The sequence below is a fragment of the Panthera tigris genome, chromosome A3 (assembly GCF_018350195.1).
Source record: "Panthera tigris isolate Pti1 chromosome A3, P.tigris_Pti1_mat1.1, whole genome shotgun sequence".
Lineage (NCBI taxonomy): Eukaryota > Metazoa > Chordata > Mammalia > Carnivora > Felidae > Panthera > Panthera tigris.
In genome coordinates, this window is record NC_056662.1 from 81,182,750 (window position 1) to 81,209,466 (window position 26,717).

Here is a 26,717-nt window from a genome sequence, read left to right on the forward strand (position 1 = left end):
GAGCCTGCTTCCGATTCTGTCTCTCCCTCTCTCTCTGCCCCTCCCCTGTTCATGCTCTGTCTCTCTCTGTCTCAAAAATAAATAAACGTTAAAAAAAATTTTAAACAAAATAATAAAATAGGACTACATTACAAATGTTATCTCCAACTTGAACTGGGGAAAGTTTTTAAATGATAAATCCGTAACATTAGAAAGATAATTATTAGACATAGAGAACTTTGTTGGGATTGGCTTTTCTCTCCTTCTGTATGTTTAATATGCATATGGTACAAAAGGACATATTGTAGCATAATAGTATTCATAGGTTCTGGGTTTGCCTCCTAGCTCTGCCACTTCCAGATGAGTAACCTCAGGCATGTTAAGTTCTCTAAAGCTCAGTTCCTTATGGGGATAATGATAGTACCCACATTATAGATGTGTTGTGAGGATTACATTTAAGTGTACTTGAATAGTATAGCTTAGTATGTAGCTCATAATCAATATTAAAAATGTTAACTATCATACTCATTATTATAATTTTCACTATCTCACTATTTTTAGGAAAACCACAGAACAGGAAACATGGCCAGACATGGCTTTGAATGAGGTGGAGGAGGTGAGGCACAAGAAACCACAAGATCTAAAAAATCCTCATAAACCAAAGGGCCACAAATAAGATTAGTGGTGAGAAGGTAAGAAAATGTGCAAGTCAGAAATTGGACAAATAGGAACTAGGGGCCAAGGTAAGATTGTGAATTTTCAATCAAACTATGAGTAATGCAACAGCAAGAGACATCAGCAAGAGAAGAGCACATGAAACAGGTAATTCCTATCTTACACATGAAGCCTTTTATATACTTCCTCCTGCAACAGGAGTCAACTACACAGCATACCTAGTCCAGCATTTTGAATAGGAAACACATGAGCCATGTTACTATCAGAAAATAGTGAACGTTGTTGAATAGATTAGAGGAGTATAGCAATCAGAAATGGGCATATCCTGACAAATGTAAAATTATTTTCAAATTGGGCAGTTTCCCTAGAGGCGAATTATATGTGTGTGTGTGTATGTGTGTGTGTGTGTGTGTGTGTACAGCTATAGTCATAGTTACGGTTCTATGTAGTTACATATAGTTATATGTAGTTATATGTATATATATATATACACATACACACACACGTAGACATACACACATATACACATACCATTTTATTAATCCCATGGTCATATTTTTTCTTATGTTGCTGTATACAGTATTGGTTCCTCCATTGTTTTATTTGGTTCTTTTAACTATAGAGGCCTTGTCTAACAAACTAAGTTACAATATTTCCAGAGCAGGATTTTCTGTTGTTGCTGCAATTGTACCTTAAAAAATATTCCTGCAGAATCTGGGATGATATACTATGTAGTAGGCTTTCAACAAAATGCTTGCTGAATTAAAAAAGAAATGTGAATTACTTCCCCTTAGTAAATGGTATTTGGCATAATGAATATGAATAATTCATGAAATTAATGGATGACCTTGAAATCATACTTGAGTCTTTCATATCCCATATCTACTATGTCAGCAAATCTTATTAGTTCTACCTTCAAAATACATCTTGACTGAACATTTTTTTTCCACTCACATTGCATCCACCCTGGTCCAAGCCATCTTGCCCACAGGGCCCCTAACTACACTATACACCGCTCGTTATAGGAAGCACCATTCAGAGACCGCAGTGTGAATGATGTTTCTTGGAGTTCTGTAGTGTTTAATGCAATGATCCCACCTGCCTGGATCATGCGCAAGGTCTCCTAGCCTTTGTCCCCTACCAATCTATTCTCAACATAATCTATTCTCAACATAATAGTGAGCTTGATCCTCCTAAAACATAAGTCAGATCATATCATTCTTCTGCTTGAAACTCTCCAGTGGTTCTGTCTCATTCATAGTAAAAGATAAAGTCCTTACAAGGTCATAGATGATGTCATCCCAGGCTTTCCTCTTTGACTTTATCTCCTTCTGCTCTCCCCATATCTTATTCTCCTCTAGTCATATTGGGCTCCTTCTGGGACATGGCAGGCATGCTCCTGGCTCACAGCATTTGCACTTGCTCTTTCCTCTGCCTGGAATGCTTTTCTCCCCCAAATGTCCAAATACCTAACTCTCTCACGTCCTTCAGGTCTTTATTCAGATTTTACCTTCTCAAGAAGACATTCCATGACACCCATATTTCTCATTGCAACACCCTGCCCAATATACTTTTCTGCCTTATTCTTCACCTTAGTCTTTATTATCATCTAACACCCCCCCACACACACACACACATTTTATTTATTTATTGTCTATCTTTCCCCCACAGGCATGTAAGCTCCATGAGGGCAGAGAGTTTTGTCTGGTTTTTTTGTTTTTTTTTTTTTTTTGTTTTTTTTTTTTTTTACCACATTACCCCCCAACACCTGGTACAGTGCCTGGTGCAAGTTGAGAATTCAATAAACACTTGTTGACATAATGAATAAAAGATGAAGACAGACTAGTACTTATACACATAAACCACTTTTTCTATACACTAAGCAGAATCAGTAACCAATTAGTCTAATGTCTTAAAAACAATTTGCCACCAATATGTTATAGGACTCAAGATTTTTGTAAGCCACATTAATTTGTTAGATTTATAAAGATGATGGTCTTAGCTTATTTTATAATTGGAATACTTTAAGTAATAACTATATGAAATTATTTTTAAAATATGCAATTATATAATGAAGTAGAACTATAAGGACAGATGGTTAAACATCTATTAGGGAAAAAAACCATTTATTTAAAATTTCTCTAGGAAAAGGAGAAATTCTACCTAAAAACTTTCTCATAATATTACAGGCCATTTTAAAGCTATACATTTCCAGGGGCACCTGGGTAGCTCAGGAGGTTAAGCTAACTTGAGCTCAGGTCTTGATCTCATGGTCTGTGAGTTGGAGCCCCACATCCGGCTGTCTACTGTCATCATGGAGCCTGCTTTGGATCCTCTGTCTTTCTCTCTCTCCGCCCCTTCCCTGCTCACACTCACCCTCTTTCTCAAAAATAAGTAAACATTAAAAAAAAAAAAAAAGCCATACATTTCCAGAGAAACAGAAGCCATACTTGGCCTCTCAAAGGTTTCCTCAAGAACCATTTTCTCCATTAAGTGGGTTTGTGTCTCAACACCAGCCATCACAGAAGGAACCCCTTAAGCAATAGGAATATACATTATTACACCACTATGTAATATTTTTAAATAGAAAGGAAAAAAAAAACAGTAAGGAGATATTTTACAAGCAAAATAAACAGAGAGAGGAAAAAAAAACGAGTATTATGAAACCAGGACAATTTCACAATATAATCCAAAGTAAAAGATTAACATAACAATGGATTGCAATTATATAATGGAGTTTCTTGAATACCAAAATATATTAGAACAGCCATTGCATTCCCATGCCACTGTCTGGTCATTCTGGTTCCCATTCTATCAGGAAATAAAATATATATGTTTTCTCACCTATTCTCTTCTATGAATTCCTGAATGTTAATAAAAAGTTCTCAATCAGAATCTGATTTCAATCTGGAAAACTTATTTCCAAAAATCTAACTCTAGGTTTAGAAAAGCCATTTTCCCTTCCATGGTTTTAAGTTTCTATATGAAACAAAAACAAACTTTGGGTGCCTGGGTGGCTCAGTCAGTTAAACCTCTGACTTCAGCTTAGGTCGTGATCACATGGTTCCTGAGTTTGAGCCCTGCATCGGGCTCTGCGCCCTGACAGTGAGGAGCCTGCTTGGGATTTTCTCTCTCTGCTCCTCCTCCACTCACAGGCTCATGCACACATGCACCCACTCTGTCTCTCTCAAAATAAATAAACTTAAAAAAAAAATACACTCAAAGAAAGAAAACATAGTTGAAATAAAGGATTTTTGGAATTGAAGAGGCCTCTCACTTGACAGACGAGGAAATGAAGATCCAAAGGGCTGAAAGAGATCATGGTTTAGTAGTAGCAAAATAGAATTCAAATAGTAGCAAATTCAAATCAGAAGCCAGGTTCAGAGACTTCTAGTCTCATGCTCTTTGTCCCACACTGTTTCATGGGAATGGCACAGCAACAAAGTACCATAAAAGTGAAAATTTACATTAAGTGAAATTACTTATTATTTGAATCCAAAACATATCAGATTCTCTTTCTCCTCCAAAGAAAAGTTAAGACTTTTCCTAATGTATGGAATATGAAGGTTCTTATTACTTGTAAGAAAAAAAAAAAGCATCTTGTATAAAAGGTTTTGCCTGGTGATAAGTATTTAATAACTTAGGAAATAATCAATGTAGATTAATTTATTATTTTAAGTATTCATTATTAGTTCCCAACCCCAAGAGACAGTTCCCATATTTGCTTGCAAGAATGCAGTATTTTAGACAATGTATAGCTTATTTTTGTATTTTCCTCCCTTATAAATATGCAAAAGCCTATTTCCATTCTTCTAAGTTTATATTAACTTTACTTTGCAGTTCAGTCTACACAGCAAAAGAAATGGTAAAGTGAGCATAAAGGACACACTTGCAAAACATAAGTATTTTTGTGTCTATTACAAATTGAAAGTCAGACTACTGATAGGTATTTTTCCATAGAGCCCTACAACAAGCGTATATCAAACCAGTGAGCAAACGAAAAGCTTGTATAAATGTCTTTGTCTTTATGATTAAACTTGCTCACTGATGCATGCCATTGAGTGCTGGTTTGATTCCAGGTGGTCAGCATATCTCTCTGGTTAATGGAATCCAGAGGGAAATTGCTCTCCTCTCTGGTTGATTCCTTACTGCCTGCCTGTGCTGCCTGTGTTTTGCCCTAGTAAGTTAAAGGCTACCTCAGTTACTCACTACTTGCCCCCAGAATGAGGTTAATTTTTGTCAAAATCATAATTACTTTTAATGGTAGGCCCAATATTCTGATTCTGATTCTCAGTTTCTTACTTTGGGGGCACCTGGGTAGCTCAGTTGATTAAGCGTCCAACTCTTGATTTAGGCTCAAGTCATGATCCTAGTATTGTGGGATCAAGCCCCACACTGAGCATGGAGCCTGCCGGAGATTCTCACTCTCCTTCTGCCCTACCCCCACTCCCTCTCTCTCTCCCTCTCTCTCTCTAAAATAAAATTTTAAAAACTAAATTTTTTATTATAATGAAGAGGTACGAAAAATGTTTCTATACCAATACTACCTAAACTCCTGCACTCATCCTCATTCTCAAGTAGACAACCATTCACACTCAGTGAATTTTTATCAAGGATGTTTCTGGGTCCTAGATGCTAGCCTTAAGTAAGACTGATTCAGTTCATGTTCTCATAGCACTGACAATCTGGGTTGGGGTGGAGAGGGAGTACAGAAGAGAGACATTAAGCAAATAATTACAGGAATTGTTCAACAAGAGTTGGAATACGTGTCATGGAAAGGTAAATGAAGCTTATGAGAGCTTGTAAAGGTGAATGTAATTTAATATTAGGTGAACAGAGAATCCTTGCCCAAGGAAGCAGGATTTAAACTGAAAAATGAATAGGAGTTGAGGGGCGCCTGGGTGGCTCAGTCGGTTAAGCGGCCGACTTTGGCTCAGGTCATGATCTCGCGGTCCGTGAGTTCGAGCCCCGCGTCGGGCTCTGTGCTGACCGCTCAGAGCCTGGAGCCTGTTTCGGATTCTGTGTCTCCCTCTCTCTGACCCTCCCCTGTTCATGCTCTGTCTCTCCCTGTCTCAAAAATAAATTAAAAAACCGTTAAGAAAATTTAAAAAATAAAATAAATAAACTGAAAAATGAATAGGAGTTGGCCAGCGAAAGGGAATAGTGGTCATGAAGAGTCCCACGTGGTGGAAATGGCCAGAAGAAAGTAGGCATGATGGAGCTAGGTAACAGAGAAAAGGCCAATATGGCTGGTATGCAATGAGACAAAAGTAGAACAAAGTCAGATCATAGAGGGAGTTATTGGTCATTTTGGAGTTTGAATTTTATTGCAAGCTATGATAGGGCTTTGAGCAAGGAGATGACACAAGTATAGATTTAAAAGATCAGTTTGATCACTGGGTGGAGAATGAGTTTCTGGAGGTAACCAAGAGAAGGTGGCATGAGCAGTTGGAATGTATCTCTAATGGACCGAATATTTGTATCCCTCTGCCCCCAATTCGTAGGCTGAAACCTTAATCCCAAGTGTGATGGTATTTGGAGGTGGAACCTTTAGGCAGTAATTAGGTTTGGATGGGATCATGAGGGTGAAACCCCCATGATGAGATTAGTGTTCTTATAAGAAGAGGAAGAAAGAGGTCACTCTCTCTCTACCATGTGAGGACACAGCAAGAAGGCAGCTGTCTGTAAGCCAGGAAGAAGGCTCTTATTAGGAACTGAATCTGCTGACAGCTTGATCTTGCACTTCTCAGATTCCCTCACTGCAAGATAAACGTCTGTTTTTTGAGCTGCCCAGTCTATGGATTGTGCTATAGCAGCCCGGCAGCCCGAGCTGACTAAGACAGTGTCCAAGAGGTCCAGGTGTTCGGTGAAGGTAGTAGTGCTGAAGACAAAGGACAGTAGACAGATTTGAGCAGTATCCCAGGAAACAGAATTGAAAGCACTTGGTGATTGGTTGGACAAAGGGGCTAAGAAATAGGTGGATATTAGGGATGATTTTTGGTTCCTAACATTAGCAACAGGGAGGGTGGTGGAACCATTTAATGAGTTAGGAAACCTTGGAAGATAAAAAGATTTGGCACCATAAGCTCAGTAATTGACATGTCCAACTTGGGATGTCTATGTAATAGCTACCTGGAAATATCAAGGAGACATATAGATGAGTCTGGAACCTCAGAAGGGAGGCCCAAGGATATAAATTCAGAAGCTGTCAACATGTAGTTAATAACTGAAAGGATGGATGTATATGAGATTCCTGAAAGTATAAAGACAGAAGAAGAAAAGAGAAAGGAAAGGAAGGGAAGAGGATGGAAAGAAAAGGGGCCTGCAACTGGCCACAAATCTGTACAATAAGCATATACCAGCATATATCAAATCAGTGAGGAAACAACATGTTTCTGTAAATGGCTTTGTCTTTATAATTAAACTAGTTCACTAATGTGTGTCAGTGAGTGCTGGTTTGATTCCAAGTGGTCATCATATTTCTCTGGTTAACAGATTAGATTCTGAGAGAAGGAAAAGTAACCAAGGGAAACTAGAAAAAGGAGCCAGAGAAATAAGAAGAAAGCCAGGAGACTATAAGGTCACAGAAAAGAAAAGAAGTATTTTTTTTTTAAGCTAGGAATGGTCAACTATGGCAAACAAGATGTGTGATGTCCATTAGATTTAGCAGCATGAAGGTCACTACTAATCCTAGCAAGATAAATTTGGTAGATGGTGGAATTGGAAGCAGATTGTGATGAGTTGAGGACTGTTATATGGAGAAAAATAAAAGATGAATAAACCGTTGCTAGAAGCTTAGTTGTTAAAAAAAAAAAAAGGTGGGGGTAGATGAAGTGGTAGGTAGAAGTGGATGTGAGAGAGGATTTTCTTTTAATTTTTATTTTGTTTGAGAGAGAGGAGAGAGAGACTCTCAAGCAGGTTCCATGCTCAGCATGGAGCCCAATGTTGGGGCTCGATTCCATGACCTGAGCCAAAATCAAGAGTCAGATGCTCAACTGACTAAGCCACCCAGACACCCCTGGAGGAGTTTCTTAATATGGTAGATACATGAACATGTTTGACTTTCCATAAGTGCTCTTCAAAAAAATAATAATAATTAACTTCTCCGAGCATGATCATTGTTTTTCTCCCAAATGTTTGTTTGTTCATGTTATTCTGTGGATAAAAAGATCTAATATAAAGATCTAAATATAAAGAGAGACAGAGCATGAGTGGGGGAGGGGCAGAGGGAGAGGGAGACACAGAATCTGAAACAGGCTCCAGGCTCTGAGCTGTCAGCACAGAGCTGAATGCAGGGCTCAAACTCACAAACTGGGAGATCATGACCTGAGCTGAAGTCAGACGCTTAACCGACTGAGCCACCCAGGCTCCCCGAGAGATCTGATATAAATTAAAATTTTGGTTGAACTTGACCAAAAAATCTGGCTTGGGCAACAATAAAAAGAGGAGGGGGTAATTTATTGCCATTTATTGCCATCATGTCATTAAAAAGTCTGTGGTTAAGGATGACTTAGGACATGATGAGATTTAAAGGCTCAAATGATCAAGTAAGAACCAATTCTTCTCCCCCGCCCCTACAACCAGCTTTGCTGTCATCCATTTATTCATTTAAGAATATTTATTGAAAAGCTACCATGCCTCATACTCTATTTTAAGCGCTGGAAATATAATGATATAAAATATGAGCAAATTTACTTTCACTACTTCTTTTTAGCATTGTACTGGAGGTTCTAGCCAGTGCAGTAAGTTAAGAAGAAGAAATTTTAACAGTATAAAAATTGGGAAGAAATAAAACCGTTATAATGTTTAGATAATATAACTGTGTACTAACATATATTAGTAGAATTAATTAACCAGTAAGGCTGCTGGATACAAAATGTGGTAGGTAGAATTCTAAGGCATCCCCCAAGATTCCTGCCCCCTGATGCACATGCCCTATGTAATCCCCTCCCTTTAAGTGTGGGTGGACTTGTGAATATGGTAAGATTTCACTTGCATGATTACATTATGGTATATGGCAATGGTGAAGGAATTTTGCAGATATAATTAAGATCAGTTGAACCCGGGGCGCCTGGGTGGCTCAGTCGGTTAAGCGTCTGACTTCAGCTCAGGTCACGATCTCTCGGTCCGTGAGTTCGAGCCCCGTGTCGGGCTCTGGGCTGATGGCTCAGAGCCTGGAGCCTGCTTCCGATTCTGTGTCTCCCTCTCTCTCTGCCCCTCCCCTGTTCATGCTCTCTCTCTGTCTCAAAAATAAATAAACGTTAAAAAAAAAATTAAAAAAAAAAAAGATCAGTTGAACCTGAATTCATTAAAAGGGAGATCATCTTAATGGCCCTACATAGTCAGGTAAGTACTTTTGAAAGAGTTTAGAGGTCAAAGATGTCATAAATCAGAGATACTTGATACAAAACAACTGGTCTCCTGCTTTAAAGAAACAAAAATGCCATTTTTCAGAGAGAGAGGGCTACATGACAGGAAATTGCAGTGGCCTCCCGGAGTCAGAGTGGCTGCTAGATGACAGCCAGCATGAAAGAGGAACCTCACAACAATAATCAGGGAGCTTGGAAGAGGACCCTCAGCCTCCAATGAGATCATAGGCCCTGCAGACACCTTGATTTTAGCCTAATGAGATTCTGAGCAGAAGATCTAGCTAACTAGCATTTCGACTACTGCTTCGTGGAAACTGTAAGATAATAAATTTGTTTTCTAAGATATTTTGAAATTTATGGTACTTTCTTATGCAGCCATAGAAAACCAATATATATAGTCATTATACAAAAATTCCATAGTTTTTCTATATATGAGTAACAAGCAGAAAATTAAAAAAATATATTACCATTTACAATTGCCCAAAAATACCAAATACCGAGGAATAAATCTAATGAAAGTATGCAAGACCAACCCCTGCACAGAAAAGTAGAGAAATTTATTGAGAGAAATTAAAGATAAATAAATGGAAATTTGTACATTGCTCATGGATTAGAAGTTTCAGTGTTGTAAAGTATGTCAATCTCTCCAAATCAACTTATAGATTCAATGCAATTCCAATGAAAATCCCAATAGGTGCATTTGCAGAAAATAGTAAACTGATTCTAAAATGTACATGGAGGGGCTCCTGGGTGGCTCAGTTGGTTAAGCATCTGACTTCGGGTCGGGTTATGATCTCCCAGTTTATGAGTTCCAGCTCCTCATTGGGCTCTGTGCTGATAGCTCAGAGCCTGGAGCCTGCTTTGGATTCTGTGTCTCCCTCTCTCTGCCCCTCCCCAACTCATGCTCTGTCTCTCTGTCTCTCAAAAAATAAATAAACATTAAAAAAATTTAAATATATGTGGAAATGCAAAAGGCCAAAAATAGACAAACACTTTTATAAAGAACATGGTAGGAGCACATACTCTACCAGTTACCAGGTTTTATTATAAGACTCCAGTATAATATGGTATGGTATAGGTGTAGTAACTAAATATAAAAAATTTTTAACTTCCTACAAATTAAAAAAGAAAAGACACTAAACTCAATAGAAAAATGGCCAGATGAACAGACATTTCACAAAAAAGGATATCCAAATAGCCATAAGAAAATGTATTCAACCTCATTGGTTAGAAAAATGCAATATGATATACTACACATTCACATTTAAAAGACTGAAAATACCAAACGATGCCTAGGGTATGGAGCAACAGGTACATATAAGGGTAGAAGAGTAAGTTGTTGCAATTACCGTGGAATATAGTTTGGCAATATCTTCTAGAGTGAAACATATGTACACTCTGTAACCTAGCAATTCTGCTCTTAGAAGTATATCCAATAGAAATGCATGTGTTTAAAAAAAAAAGGTGTGTATATGTATGTTCAGCAAAGACATTTACAATAAAGTTGAGTGACAGAAACCACTCAAGAATGTATACTATATAATTCCATTTATATAAAATCCAAAAACTCAGATCTATGGTGCTATTGGTCAAGAGGAGAGAGGGGGTAGTGATTGGGAGGAGTAAATACGTGTATTCACTTTACAAGAATTTTTTACTCAAACATTTGTTTTGTGCCTCCCTGCTCCCCATGTGAGTGATGTATCAATGAAAAAGATTTAAAAATAAGGCCAAGCTTCTTGCCCTCATGGACTTTATACTGTACTGTGAGGATCTCTGCTGTCTAATGTTATCTGGCTTCAGTCTCAGGCTTCGAGTGGTGAGCAGTGATAGGAAGATGACTGCCGGCAGCTCCCAGTCTACAACCTTCAAACCGGTAGAAGCCAAGGCACATTTTCACTAGCTCAGCAAAAGTCCCAGATTGCCTCCCTTTGGCTCTGATTGGGTGATGATACATCCATTCAAACACCGTGACCAGTGTGAGGCTCTAACTGGCTGGACCTGAATCATAGCCAATCCTGAAGCCAGAATGAAATGGAGTCCATTTAACCAGAACACATAAAATAAGAATGAGCAAAGATGTGGTTCCCCAGAAAAAAAAAAAAAAAAAAAAAAAAAAAAAAACCCAAAACAAAACTGGGGCACCATTTCAGAAGAGGAAATAAATATAGGCTGAAAACCCAGCAAATTTCCACAATGGGTCTCCTAAAAGTGAAAGCCCAGATTTGCTACTTTGTGTTAGGTCAACTTCCCCTTAATCTCTTTAATTTTATCACACATGCTTCAGGCTTGTTTCTTGCACTGCTAATGTGATTCAAATGGACTCTGTTCTTACCTTTTGTTAGCTGAGAAATAGGGTACTCTCCCTTACCACTTTTCTGTGGTAATAAGCCCAAAAAATATCCCTTTAAATCACTGGTTTTGTATTTTTTGGGTAAATATCCTATGTTTATAGCAATATTATTTATAAAAACCAAATTATGGAAGCAGCCCAAGTATCCACCAACAGATAAATGGATAAAGGAGATGTGGTATGTATATACAATGGGATATTATTCAGCCATGAAAGAGAATGAAATCCTGCCATTTGCAACAACAGGGATGGAACCACAGAGTATAATGCTAAGTGAAATAAGTCAGTCAGAGAAAGACAAATACCAAATTATTTCACTCATAGGTGGAATTCAAGAAACAAACAAAATGAGCAAAGGAAATAAAGAGAAAGAGAGAGACAAACCAAGAAACAGACCTTTAGCTACAGAGAACAAACTGATGGTTACCAGAGGGGAGGTGGAGGGGGGATGGATAGAACAGGTGATAGGGACTAAGGAGTTCACTTGTGATGAGCACTGGGTAATGTATGGAATCGTTGAATCACCATATTGTATACCTGAAATTAATATAGCACCGTATGTTCATTATACTGGGATTAAAATAAAATTAAATTAAATTAAATTAAATTAAATTAAATTAAATTAAATAACAAAAAGAAGAAAAGAAATAAGCCCAAAACAACCAACTAAACAAAAAATAACAAAAATCCATTTAGAGTTTTGTTTGTTTTTGATAGAAACTACAATGTAATGTCATTAGTAAAAATAATCAGACCTTGCAAAATGACTTGTATTTCAGTTCACCTCTAAGAGGCTACTTTCAGGTGCCTAAGGGACAGCTTCCCCTGTAAGCTTTCTTTACCATCCTCTTCTCTGATCTGAGTTACTTAGTTCCTCTAATTTTGCTCACTTACACTGTATTGTAATTTTCTGTTTATTTACCTGTCTTTTCCATTGCCTCATGAGTTCCTTGAGGACAGGGTTTTGGCCATTATCTCTGTATCACCAGTACAAAGCTCATTGTCTGGGACATACATGGTGGAGGGTCAATAAATATTTTCTGAATGAATGAGTGTTTCATGTTTCAATTGCATTTAATCCTGATAACAGCCTTGTGAGATAGAGATTATTAACCTGCTGCTTGGAGAGGCAGGGTAAGTGACTTGCTCAAGATCACACAAAGTAAGTGGAATCAGGATTTGGGCTTCAATCTATCTAATGCCAAAGTCTGGGCTCTTGGCCAATGACTTGGTTGAAAACGTTCATTTATTTGGAATGAGGTTCAAACTGTGACTTGCAAAAGTTTTCCCTAATTTGATCCTACCTGCCTGTCTAAGCCTTTGTGTCATTATTCACCTCATGCATCTTTCCTTACTACCCCTGAACAGACTTGGTTTTCCTTCACCTATTCAAATCTTATCCCTTCTTCAAAAATCAACTCAGATGTCATCTCTTTTATTAAATGTCATATCATTTATTTCCTGAACCATGAACATGGTATTTATGACATACTAGCTCCCATTCAAGCTATTAGTGGACCTCTTCTTCTTCTTTTTTTTAATTTTTTTTTTAGGTAATCTCTACACCCAATGTGGGGCTTGAACCCACAACCCCAAGATCAGGAGTCACAGCTCTTCTGACTGAGCCAGATAGGCACCCCTTTTAGTGGACCTCTTAGTTTCCATAGTAGACTACTACATGATAGTATGTCTTCTCCGTGGCTTGTGCATGGTAAACTTAAAAGAATTTTGAGGAATTAATGCTGATACTGGTGCCTTTTTGGTATGCCACCCATTTTCCTTACTGTCTAGGGCTTATGACTGTGCAAATTGCTGTCAAATGTGCCCTCATATCCCATATCCTCCTCATATCCCATAGCCTGTGTTCGCTCTTGACATTCAAGGGGACTTTACGCATTCAGAACCACCAGCTATTGAATTGGCAAACTGAAGTATAGAAGAGGCGTTTGATAGCTGTTAATGGCATGGTTTCACAAAGAGTTGAAAGATATAGCTTTGTGAATAATATTTAGTTTAGAAGGACTAGTGACTATGAGAAGAAAAATAAGGGAATTTATTTCGGGTGTTTCTAGAGCTGAGATAATTTGGTCTGCTAACAGTGAAACCTCAAATTAACCAGACCCAATTAACTGGCATTAACTGCCATTTCCAATCACACACACACACACATATACACACACACACACAGGGCAGGGGGCAGGGGGGGGGGGGGGAACTTGTCCTTATTTGTCCTTAGTAAAAAAAGACAAATGACAACAATACCAAAACATTGTCAAGGGTGTGTTCAAAACAGCAACTAGCAGCATGTGTCTTCCTCTCAGTAATGGCATCATTTCTAGAAATGAAGCAACTCAAAATTCCGAGTCATGCAAAGAGAAAGATAAAAGGGCTTAACCAGAAAAGTCATTTACCCAGCACATGTCATTTTCCACAAATTATGTATGGTTAAGCAGTGTTATAAGACTATACAGTGAGTTGCCTAGGAGTTGTTAAGTATAATATTCCTTAAAAAACAACAACTTTACAAACTTGTTTAGGGCAAGAATTGTAACAACTAAACTAACCAGGAATGTCAGGGCATTTTCAAAAAGAGACTAGAATCCTCAAAGTATATCTGGAGCAGAAGATCCTGGTATGCCTTGTTTTCTGTTAAATTGCAAGCTTCTTCACTGATCAGGTTTCAAGTTTCACTGCAGCAACTGACACAATGTGATTACTTAGCCTGCAAAAGTGAAAAGAATATAAAGGGACATGATTGAAGTACTAAAAATTCCAGTTACAGAGGGCATGTGAAAATTGATCTGCTCATCCTTTTAATCTGGTTGAAAGAGACAGGAACAACATAATTTAAAATGAAGTTTAATAATAATGGAAATACCAGAGAAATAAATGATTTCATGCAGCATTTTTAAGGGGTACCATTTGCAATGGCAAAGGCAGGAATGGAGAAAAAGGCTGAAGTAAGATGTATTATTTTAAACTGAGTAATCATACTTATTAACATTTAATGACAAACTCAACAAAACCAAGTTTCCAGTGATTAGAACACAGGAACTTGCAGCTAACACTGAAAATTCCACTGGAAGAATACAAGAATAGCTATTATAATAAATAAGGTTGGCAGCAAATTAGTGTGGTGAGCAAAACAGTTAATATGACAAATCTGTTTAGATGATGATGACAATGATAAGGATGATAGCTGGTGTGTTCACAGCTATTTCTCATATTTGTAAAAAAAAAAATCTCTGGGTTTCTTTTAATTTTGTTTTGTTTTTCTCCATTCTTTGATTTACCTTCCCTGGGCCCTTTCTAACACTCCCCACCCCCAGCTCTATATATACAAACTCCAGAAGTGATCTCTGACCTCACTAAGAAAAAACAAACCTCTACTCTTTATCCCTCTTCCACACTTCATGCCACACTAGTCATTTTCTGCTTTGTAATATAGGTATACATTACGTGGTTTGTTTCCCCTACTGGACCTTAAGCATAAGACTTATGATTTGTCTCTGTATTTTCTACATTATCATCTCTTCCTTATTAGTAAGCAACCAACAAATATTTGTAAATAATTATAAACATGTGTTTTTAATTTTTTAATGTTTATTTTTTGAGAGAGAGAGAGAGACAGAGCATGAGTAGGGGAGGGGCAGAGAGAGAGAGGGAGACACAGAATCTGAAACAGGCTCCAGGCTCTGAGCCGTCAGCACAGAGCATGATGCCGGGCTTGAACTCACGAACCATAAGATCGTGACCTGAGCTGAAGTAGAACACTTAACTGATTGAGCCACCCAGGTGCCCCATATAAACATATATTTAATGAATGAGAGAGTAGGGATGGAGTTGCATTGATGTAACTGTGTCTTATCCAGATTCTCTTTGACCAACGTCTTATCTTTTCAAGGGCAAAAGATGCAATTCTTACGGCTTCATGGGCTAAGAATTGCTAATATTCAGACAACATACTATAGATATGTTCTAAAATCTTCATATGAATTAATTTTATAAATTTAATTATATTTTATTTTTTTATGTATATATGTTGTTATATATGTATGTATGTATTTAGAGCAGGAGAGAGGCAGAGAGAGAGGAGCAGAGGATCTGAAGCCGACAGCAGCAAGCAGGATGTGGGGCTTAAACTCACAAACCACTAGATCATGACTTGAGACAAAGTTGGATGCTTAATCAACTGAGCCACCTAGGTGCCCCTATACATTTAATTATATATATATATATATACATATTTTTAAAAAAAAATTTTTTTTCAACGTTTTTTATTTATTTTTGGGACAGAGAGAGACAGAGCATGAACGGGGGAGGGGCAGAGAGAGAGGGAGACACAGAATCGGAAACAGGCTCCAGGCTCTGAGCCATCAGCCCAGAGCCTGACGCGGGGCTCGAACTCACGGACCGCGAGATCGTGACTTAGCTGAAGTCGGACGCTTAACCGACTGCGCCACCCAGGCAACCCACATTTAATTATATTTTAATGCCAGAGGAGTCTTGCTATTTAGTGGAAGCATGTATAGGATCCTTTTGAAATGCTTAACTCCTCCTTATTTATTTTGTTTTGGTGTCAACACAAAGGGATAGTTTAATATATTTAAAATATTTATTTACACACAATAAAAGTCACTCTTTCGATGCATAGCATTATAAATTTTGACAAAAGCAGAGAGTCACATAATCAAGAGACAGAACAGTGCCATCATTCAGAAAATTCCCTCATGCTGTCCCTTTGTTATTCCATCCCCTTGCCCCAAATCCTTGGTAACCACCAATCTGTTCTCTGTTCCTATAGTTTTGCCTTTTCCAGAATGTCATCTAACAGGAATCAGAAAATATAAAGCCTTTTGAGTCTGGCATCTTTCACTTAGCATAATGCATTTGAGATTCATCCATATTGTTGAGGTATCAATAGTTCACTTGTTTTGATTGCTGAGTTTCATTCCATGGTATAGAAGTATTACAGTTGAAGGAGATTTGGGTTGTTTCCAGGTTTGGGCTATTGTGAATAAACCTGTTATAAATACTCACAAACAGATTTTTGTGTGAACATATACTTTTATTTATCTTGGATAAATATCTAGCTAGGAGTGGGATTATGGTGGTCATATGGTAAGTGTGTAACTTCATAAAAACTGCCAAACTGCATTCCAAAGTTGCTGCATTTGCATCCCCATTTATAATGTATAAGAATTGTTCTAGGGGCACCTAGGTGGCTTAGTCAGTTAAGCATCTGGCTTTGGCTCAGGTCATGATCTTATATAGTTCATGGGTTCGAGCCCCGTGTCAGGCTCTGCGCTGACATCTCAGAGCCTGAAACCTGCTTCAGATTCTGTATCTCCCTCTCTCTGCCCCTCCCCCACTCGCACTCTGTCTCTTTCTCTCTCAAAAATAAACATTAAAAAAAAAAGAAAAAAAAAAAAGAACTGCTCTAACTAGCATCCTAACCAGCACTAGGTAATGTAAGCTTTGTTTTTATTTTTATTTATGTTTATTTATTTATTTTGAGAGTGAGAGAGAAAGAGAGCATGAGTGGGGGAGGGGCAGAGAGAGAGAGAGAGAGAGAGAGAGAATCCCAAGCAGGCTCCACGCTGTCAGCACAGAGCCCACCATAGGGCTTGAACTCATGAACGATGAAATCATGACCTGAGTCAAAATCAAGAGTTGGTTGCTTAACCAACTGAGCCACTCACGAGCATCTATTTATTTTTAAATAAACTCTATACCCAACATGGGGCTCAAACTCACGACCCTGAGATCAAGAGTTGTATACTCTACTGACTGAACCAACCAGGTGCCCCTACTGTAAGTTTAGTTTTCAAAAGCCATTCTAGTGAGTGCGTAGTGGTTTTTCACTGTAGTTTTAATTTGTATTTCCCTAATGACCAAAGATATTGTGTATCTTTGCATGTACTTATTTGCTATCTATATATCTTCTTTGGTAAAATATCTGTTGAAATGTTTTGTCCTTTTAAAAAATTGGCTTGTTTTGGGTGCCTGGTGGCTCAGTTGGTAAAGCATCTGACTTCAGCTCAGGTCATGATCTCACAGTTCATGGGTTCGGGCCCTGTGTTGGGCTCTGTGCGGACAGCTCAGAGCCTGGAGCCTGCTTCAGATTCTGTGTCTCCTTCTCTCTCTCTGCCCCTCCTTTGTTTGTGCTCTGTCTCTCTCTCTTAAAAATAAATAAACATTAAAACTTGGCTTGTTTCTTATGATTTAGTTTAACTTAAATAATCTTAAAAATTACATTTTAATTTTGTAGAAAGAAGAAAATGAAAATCACTTATGAACCCACACTAAGATAACAATTTAAAATTTTTGGTATATGTATTTCCAGATGATTTATTTAATGTGGGTATACATGTTACACACATGTAACCTGAATTTCCTTGGTTGCACCAACCTAAATATATAAACAAATTCGGTATGTAGTAATAACGTCAATGTTACTCAAGTCCATTTCTATACTTTGCTCACAAAATGTTTAAGACAGGAGAATGGAGAATTCTTTAATGGAGAAACTAAATACCCTCAGAAAAAAATATTTTCACATACTGACATTTGGTAATCAGCCAGTAAAAAGGCTAGTGTACCAAATGATCAGCCACAGAAGCCCACCATTCGACCTGCCTCCTCATCCTGGCAAGGGCTTTCAATTTACTTTCTTAGTTGATTTTTCTCATGCACAAAAAGAACAGAGACCCAAGAATCACCAGAAAATTTAAGAAAACTCTACAATGTCAGAGGTAACAAACAAACAAAAAAAGAACTCAGAGGAAACAGACATGATGTGAGACGTAGAAGAAAAAAACCCTTTTTAAAAAAGCATTTGAAAATGAAAAATATAAGGACACCTGGCTGGCTCAGTGGGTAGGGAGTACAACTCTTGACCTTGGGGTTGTGAGTTCAAGCCCTGTATTGGGCATAGAGATTACCTAAAGAAAGAAAGAAAGAAAAGAAAATTAAAAATATAACCACTGAAATTTAAAAAATCCAAAAGAAGTTTAGGAGAACACTGAAGATACCTCCCAGAAAGTCAAACAAGAAGACAAAGAGATGGAAAATAAGGGAAAAATGTAAGAAACTTAACAAACATCAAGCAGAAATTCCATTTTTCATCCAGAGTTCCAGAGAATATAGAACAAAAATGAAGGAGGAAAAAATTACAGACAAAATCCAAGAAAACTGATCTGATCTGAAGAACATGAATCTCTAGGTTGAAATATCCAGCCCAATGAATGAAAAAGGCCTATTACATGGACATGATGATGAAATATCAGAGCACTGAGATTAAGGATCATTAAAGCTTCTAAAGGGGGGAAAATGATCGCATCAAAATGAAGGGGAAACAAACCATTAAAAAAAAGAAGAAGAAGGAGAAACAATAACTTTAGGGTTCTCAACAGGATCATTCCATTCTAGAAACATGATGGAATACTATCTTCAACATTCTGAAGTGAGATTGTGTTTTGCTAAGTATTTTATATCCAACCGCTAATACAGAGTGAAGGAGGAATAAAGACCTTTAAGAGATATAAGAGTCAGCTGAGAAAGAAGACAGAGTGCAGAAAATGGGAGAGCTGAGCTAGAGGATGAGAGATGAAGTCCTGGAGCCTCAAAGCCAAGGGCACAGCCAGTGCTGATTAGATAGATCAAGGGGACAGAGGGACAGATGGTGAGCATCATCACACTTGCGGTGAGCATAGCATAGACTTGTCAAATCACTCTGCTGTAACCTGATGTAACATTATGCATTAACTATACTTTAATAAAATAAAAAAAAAAGAGGACAGGGTTTTTTTTTTTGAAAAAAAAAAAAAAAAAAAGAACCAATAAATGGTTTCCTGGTTTTGTGTTTGTAGGTTTGAAAAAATATATTGCTAGCCATTTGACACTTGGAAGTCTTTATATTCATAATTATGTAAATATTGACTACTGAATTAATCACATTTTTACCTTAAGATGATTTTGCCAAAAAGTTTTGCTATGTGACATTTAAAGATTACGATAAAACCATAGTGGGAGGAGGTGGGAAAGAGCTAAATCCTCAACTATCATAACAGGATGTTTTCAGTTGATAAATCAAAAAATAGCTGAACAGTAAAGACCTAAATGAGAGATCTGAAACCATAAAAATCCTAGGAAAAAACAGCAGTAACTTCTCTGACATTAGCCATAGCAACATTTTACTAGACATGTCTCCTAAGGCAAGGGAAACAAAAGCAAAAATAAACTATTGGGACTACATCAAAATAAAAAGCTTTTGCACAGCAAAGGAAACCATCAACAAAACAAAAGGTAAACTTCTGAATGGGAGAAGATATTTGCAAGTGGCATATCCAATAAGGGGTTAATATCCAAAATATATAAAGAACTTATACAACTCAACACCAAAACACCACCACCAACAACAACAATAAGCAATACAATTAAAAAGTGGGCAGAGGACTTGAGCAGAAATTTTTCCAAAGAAGACATACAGATGGCCAACAGACACATGAAAAGATGTTCAACATCACTAGTCATTAGGGAAACACAAATCAAAACCACAATGAGATATCACCTCACACCTATCAGAATGACTAAAATAAAAAACACAAGAAAAAACAAGTGTTGGTGAGGATATAGAGAAAAAGGATATAGAGAGGATATAGAGAATATAGAGATATAGATATATATCTATATATATAGATAGAGATATAGAGAGGATATAGAGATATAGGATATAGAGATAGAGATCTAGAGATATAGACAAAAAGGAATCCTCAGGCACTACAGGTGGGAATGTAAATAGGTACAGCCTCTGTTGAAAACTGTATAAAGTTTCCTCAAAACATTAAAACTAGAAATACTATATGATCCAATAATTCCACTATCGGGCATTTACCTGAAGGAAATAAAAACACTAACTTGAAAAGATATATTCACCCCTATATTTATTGTAGCAGTATTTACAATAGCCAACATATGGGAGCAACCTAAGTGTCCATTGAATAGACGAATAGATAAGGGAGATATGGTGTATATATATACACATACATACACACAATGGAACATTATGTAGCCTTAAGAAAGGATGAGATTGTGCCATTTGAGACAACATCGATGGACCTAGAGGGTATTATGTTAAGTGAAATAGGTCATATGAGAAAAACAAATACCATGTGACTTCACTCAAGTGGAATCTAAAACAACCAACAAACACATAAACAAACAAAAGCAGAATCAGACCTATAAATACAGAGAACAAACTCATGGTTACCAGAGGGGAGGTGTGGAGGGGGTCAGACAAAATGGGTGAAGGGGAATAGGAGATACAGGCTCCCAGTTATGGAATGAAAAAGTAAAAGGAATAAAAGGCACAGCATAAGGCATATATCAATGATACTGTAATAGTGTTGTATGGTGACAGATAGCAGGGACACTTGTGAGCACAGCATAATGTATAAACTTGTTGGATCACTATGTTATACATCTGAAACTAAAGAAACATTGTGCATCAACTATCCTCCCCCCTCCCCCAAAAAAAGAAGGAAGGAAAGAAGAAATAGCTGAGCTAACAAATTATTTAAACACAAAGAGATCAATGATAGATAAAGTAGCTAGAGGTCGAAAGTGGTAGCCTCTCAAAAGCAGCATGGATACGAGATGGAGCAGAGGTCCCACTGCATCCTTATATGTCTTTTAAAATAATTAATTTTTTTAGTAGCATGTCCATATAGGACTTTGATGGGAAAAAATTAAGTAAGAAATGTTTATGTACATTCTTCAGGTAGAATTGAAATTGATGGCTTAATAAGCCTAACATTTTTTAGGTTTTTGCTATATACTGTAAAATTGTCTTCCAGAAGTTGTAATCACTTATATGGACACCATATGACAAGTATCCATTTCTCTACAACTTTGCCAAACTAAGTTATTTTTGAAAATCTTCGGGGCACCTGGGTGGCTCAGTCAGTTACGCGTCCAACTTTGGCTCAGGTCATGATCTTGCAGTTCGTGAGTTCGAGCCCCATGTCAGGCTCTGTGCTGACAGCTCAGAGCCTGGAGCCTGCTTCGGATTCTGTGCCTCCCTCTCTCTCTGCCCCTACCCTACTTGCACTTTGTCTCTCTCTCTTTCAAAAATAAATAAACATAAAAAAATTAAAAAAAAATCTTTGCCAGTAGGTAGGAGAAAAAGAAAGTTTATCTCCTCCACCACACAAGTGTCTCCTCCTGACTCCCTATTTCTGTTACTGTCCTTAGTAATTTTGGAGCCTTTTCTCCACAGTTAGTCAGTCATATAATTAACTAACTTTGATTCTACATAGACTCTTATAACTGTTACCTCCTTTCCATGCCCACTCTTTTTAAGTTTATTTATTTATTTTGAGAGAGAGAGAGAGAGAGAGAGAGGATGCACACATGTGTGCATATGAGCAGGGGGAGGGGCAGAGAGAGAGAGAGAGAGAGAGAAAGAGGATCCCAAGCAGGCTTCATGCTGTCATCACGACATGGAGCTTGATCTCATGAACTTTGAGATCATGACCTGAGCTGAAATCAAAGGTCGGAAGCTTAACCAACTGAGCCACGCAGGCACCCCTCTCTGCCCACTTAAAAAAATTTTTTTTTAGTTTCGGTTTTTATTTTAATTCCAGTTAGTTAACATACAGTGTTATATTAGTTTCAGGTGTACAAAATAGTGATTCAACACTTCCATATATCATCCGATGGTCATCACGACAAATCCATGCCCACTCTTACCACTTAAATGTTGCTTTTGCTTTCAGGAGAATTTTGATAAATATTTCCAAATTACCCTTTCATAATATTTTATATAAACTTAGATTTCCACCAATAGTGAAAAACAACTACTGTGTTCTCAAACTGTCGACATTTTGTATTAACAATCTCTTTGATCTTTATCAATCCAACAGGTGAAAAAAGATACCTCACTGTTATTTTGATTTGTATTATTTATTTATGTAGCTATAATGTATGATTTCTGCCTGCACCTCGGTTACTAGCATTAGGTCACAGAGGGGCTCAATGCCAGGGGGCTAGCAAAGCCAGAATTTTATTTTACAGCCTTTACAATGGAAGGAAGGGGCTGGAATGGATGTGGAAGCCTCATCGTTTTTTCCCATTTATGACTTTGGGTTTTATGTTGTTCTCTACAGTAAGATTAAAATTTCACCCATGATTTTTAAAACCTTTTTATTATAAAAACATTCAAATACACAAAAGGAGAGAAAATAGAATAATGTACTTTCATGTATCTATCCTACAGCTTAACAAATTATTAAATTCTATACTTTTGGGGCACCTGGTGGCTCAGTCGGTTGAGCGTCCGACTTCGGCTCAGGTCATGATCTCACAGTTCATGGGTTCGAGCCCCGCATCAGGCTCTGCGCTGACAGCTCAGAGCCTGGAGCCTGCTTCAGATTCTGTGTCTCCTTCTCTCTCTGCCCCTCCGCTACTCACGCTTTGTCTCACTCTGTTTCTCAAAAATAAATAAATGTAAAAAAATTTTTTTTTAAAAATTCTATATTTTTGTTTCATCTATCCCATACCCAGTTATTTTTCTGAAGTTTTCTAAGGAAAAAAAAATCTCAGGTATCATATTATTTTACTCATGAATACTTTAGTTTCTTTAACAAGTAAGGATTTTTTTATTGATGTGTATCATACATGCCTTAAAATTCATTGCTCAACTAATTTTCACAAAATGAAAACATGTAACTATATCTCATGTCAAAAAATAGAACATTACAAATACTCCAGGATTCCTTTATGTCCTTTCCAGATTACTGCTGAAGGTGAAGAAGTAGGGTACCTGACTGGGTCTGAAAATTAAACTTACAAAGACAGGGGCGCCTGGGTGACTCAGTCTGTTAAGCATCTGACTTGGGCTCAAGGCATGATCTCATGGTTTGTGAGTTAGAGCCCCATGTCAGGCTCTGTGCTGACAGCTCAGAGCCTGGAGCCTGCTTTGATTCTGTGTCTGCCTCTCTTTCTGCCTCTCCCCCGCTCACACTCTGTCTCTCAAAAATGAATAAATATTAAAAAAAAGATAAACTTATAAGGACAGATTAACAGGAGAAAAACATAAAAATTTATTTAATAGAAGTTTTACATGACTTATTGAAGCCTTCATAAGGAAGTAAAGACCCAAGGAAACAGAGCTATGTATTTTTATGCTGGGTTTGCTGAAGACTGGACAGTTATGGAGGACTATGATAGGTTAAGGAGTATGAGGTAATTACAGTGAACTGGGAGAAACTTAGCAAGGCCTATTTCTTAGAATTCTTCTTGGCATCTCCTTGTCTTCCTAGATAAGGATGAATCTTTCCTCCGGGTATAGGGAGGGCACTTGTCACATGAGTTTTATGACCTGTTTCAGTGGAGAAGGGGGAGTGATGAGGGGGAGGTCAGAGTGACCTTCCTGCTCTGTCTTTTTCTCAAATTCTTTCAGCTTTTAAAATATTCATTACGCCAAGATGCCACATTTCTGGGTAGCGTGTCCTAAATCCCACCACTACCCCACCCCCATAGTTAACCACTATCAGCTTCATTTAATTTTGCCTGTTTTTGAACTTTATATACATAAAATTACATTGCAAACTTTATATATAAATATATATATATTATAAATATATATTTATTTACATACAAATATATATATTTATATACAAATAAATAATAAATATCTATTCTATTGTTTGGTGTCTGGCTTACTTCACTTAACACTATGCTTCTAAGATTCAACCATGTCATGTATAGCAGCAGCAGTTCTCGTGACTACAGAGTATTTCATTGAGTTTTAGGGTTTTTGAAGAAAGAGTTCAAGGCTCAGGGATACTGCCCTATAAACTATCAATTTTTATTCTCTTCTCATCCTTTCTCCTACCAACGACTTTCTAGGGCTGTGAAGAATAGATAAAGATACATAGAACTGGAAGGATCGAGGAAATAATAAGCCTCTTAACAACAGAGATTTTATGAAGGTTGCTATGAGCTAATTTGAAAAAATAGTGTTGCTGAGTGGTGAGGAATGAACGCTCTCACATTCAGAGAGAGATGCCAATTCCTTCTGGGCACCATTCATATGGATGAGTTTGCTTTGTTGCCCTTCAGTTTTGGAATGCCTAATGGTTTGCCCTCCTCTTTGCATTCTTGACACACCAGAGGGGAAGGCAGGTGTGGTTGTGCATACATTCATTTGAATAGAGGAAGTAGTTGTTCAGTGACCTTGGAAAAGCCCAATGCTGATGTATTACAGCAGGTGGCAGCCTTTCCCCAGGAGAGGGAAGAGCCAGGCTTACCTAACCAAAACTGGTTCTGGTTTTATAGCTTTACTTTGGTATAAGGGTCAGGTGATTTATCTAGAACCTGAAGTTAAGATTGGCGTTATAACAGGGAAGAGAAGCAGGGACCCTGAAACCTGGAAAATGAGTTATGGACTCACCTCTGGGTGAGCCATTGGCTCTGAGTTACTCAGTGGCTGCTCTCAGGGAGCCTAGTCAAGTTTTGACTCAACACCAAACAGGTGTGGTGGGTGAAGGGTGTCAGCCTGAGGCTCAGAGGTGACTATGAGCAAAAGTCCACAGGAAAGTACAGAATTGACACAACAACACAGAATCAGAACAGATCAAGAATTACCCTGTTGTGTACTGTGAGGGAGAAGTACTCCCTTTTCATTCCAGATCTGTAAAGCAGCTATTCATTCATTCATTCATTCATTCATTCATTTTAAAGTAAGCTCTATGCTCAACATGGGGCTTGATAAAGCAGCCTTTTAAACTAAGCTGCCAAATGTTTTTTGAAAAGATTATTAAATTCTTCTCATGCAAGTTTACAAAATGCTGTGGAAAGCCAGACTTAGTGGAGAAGCTTGACATTGCAAACATATCCAGTTTGTTTTTAAATTATTAATGGTGGGAGTATAATTTATCATTTATCAAGAACACACTATGTAGAAAATGACGTTATTCAAAATTTAATATGACTGTGGAGACATTCACTAGAGTCCCTACAGATGGATTTGCTTTGTGCCTAAAGGCAATTGAAGTGATTAGACAGGAGTAGGAACAGAGAGAAACAGGAGGCTAGGGTGGCTATTTAAATTAAAGTTAAATAAAATTAAAACTAAAAATTCAACCCTCAGTTGCACTAGCCACATTTCAAGAGCTCAATGGCTACATTTGGCTAATGGCTGCTATAATGGACAGCACAGATTATGGAGCATTTCTGTGATCATAGAAAGTTCTATTGAATAGCACCAGAGTATAGTAAAAAACCAGGGTGCTGCCCAAAGAAATGTGGGTGGTTAAAAACAAGTCCTCCCTGCAATACTAAGGATTGTAATAATAATTCCTAAGTGTGGCAGGAATTTCAAATAGAGTATTTCATATAATCCTCATGGCAATCCACAACTACAACAATAATGCTGTCGACATTTGTTGAAACCTTACAGCAGGCTAGGCAGTAAGACCTCTGTAAGCTCATTGGTCTTTACAAGAACCCAGTGAGGTTGGTATTATTACTGTCCCTGTTTAACAGATGAAGAAACTGTGGCAAAGGGGCTTCATAACTTATCTACCATTACCTGGCTTGTAAGGAATAGCTGGGATTTAAACTCAAGTTTTTCTGGCTTTTAATAATTAGAAAGAAGGCATGGAAAATACCAAACAAACTCCATATGTGAGTAAAATTTGTCTTTAAGCCATTTTCTCCTAAGGCAGGCCCAACTCTTGGATTCTGTCACATAATTGTCTTTCTGGCTGAAGAAGGCTTTATGCCAGTTCTGATAGAGAAACAATGATCCCCTGTTAGCCAGGATATGAGCCACTTCCTTCCCTCTAGTGCGGAATCTGCTGTCTGCACAAAGGAAGCTGGTTTCTCAGAAGCTCACCTTTGTAGAAACAAGTCTATTTGGGTAAAAATTTTAAAATAAAGTATTCTTATTTAAGACAAAAATGAATACGAGCAGTATATACGGGAAAATGCTATTTTCTATAGGTGATGAGATTATGAAAAATTGTTGTCTCTTTTTGTTCAGCTGTATTTTGCAACTTTTCTACATGAATATGTGTGATAAAATTTAAAAAACCAGGGGTGCCTGGGTGGCTCAGTCGGTTAAGCATCCAACTCTTGATTTTGGCTCAGGTCATGATCTCACCATTTGTGAGTTTGAGCCCCTTGTTGAGCCACTCGTTGGGCTCTGCACTGACAGTGTGGAGCCTGCTTGGGATTCTCTGCCTCTCTCTCTGTCCCTCCCCTGCTCGATATCTCTCTCTCAAAATAAATAACTAAACATTTTTTAAAAAGAAAAAGAAAAGGCGCCTGGGTGG

The 26,717-nt window shown here is 37.7% G+C and overlaps 1 protein-coding gene across 2 annotated transcripts in view; it reads right to left on the bottom strand.

Annotated features, from left to right (window-relative positions):
* VPS54 (VPS54 subunit of GARP complex) overlaps nt 1-26,717 on the bottom strand; it is a 170,003-nt gene that overhangs the window by 142,318 nt on the left and 968 nt on the right. The window contains exon 2 of one of the 2 annotated variants that reach the window (XM_042981510.1): nt 13,941-14,098. The exons of the other annotated variant lie outside the window; for it this stretch is intronic. The gene's annotated coding sequence lies outside the window, so the exon portion shown is untranslated. The remainder of the gene's footprint in view (nt 1-13,940; nt 14,099-26,717) is intronic. 2 annotated transcript variants of the gene reach the window in all.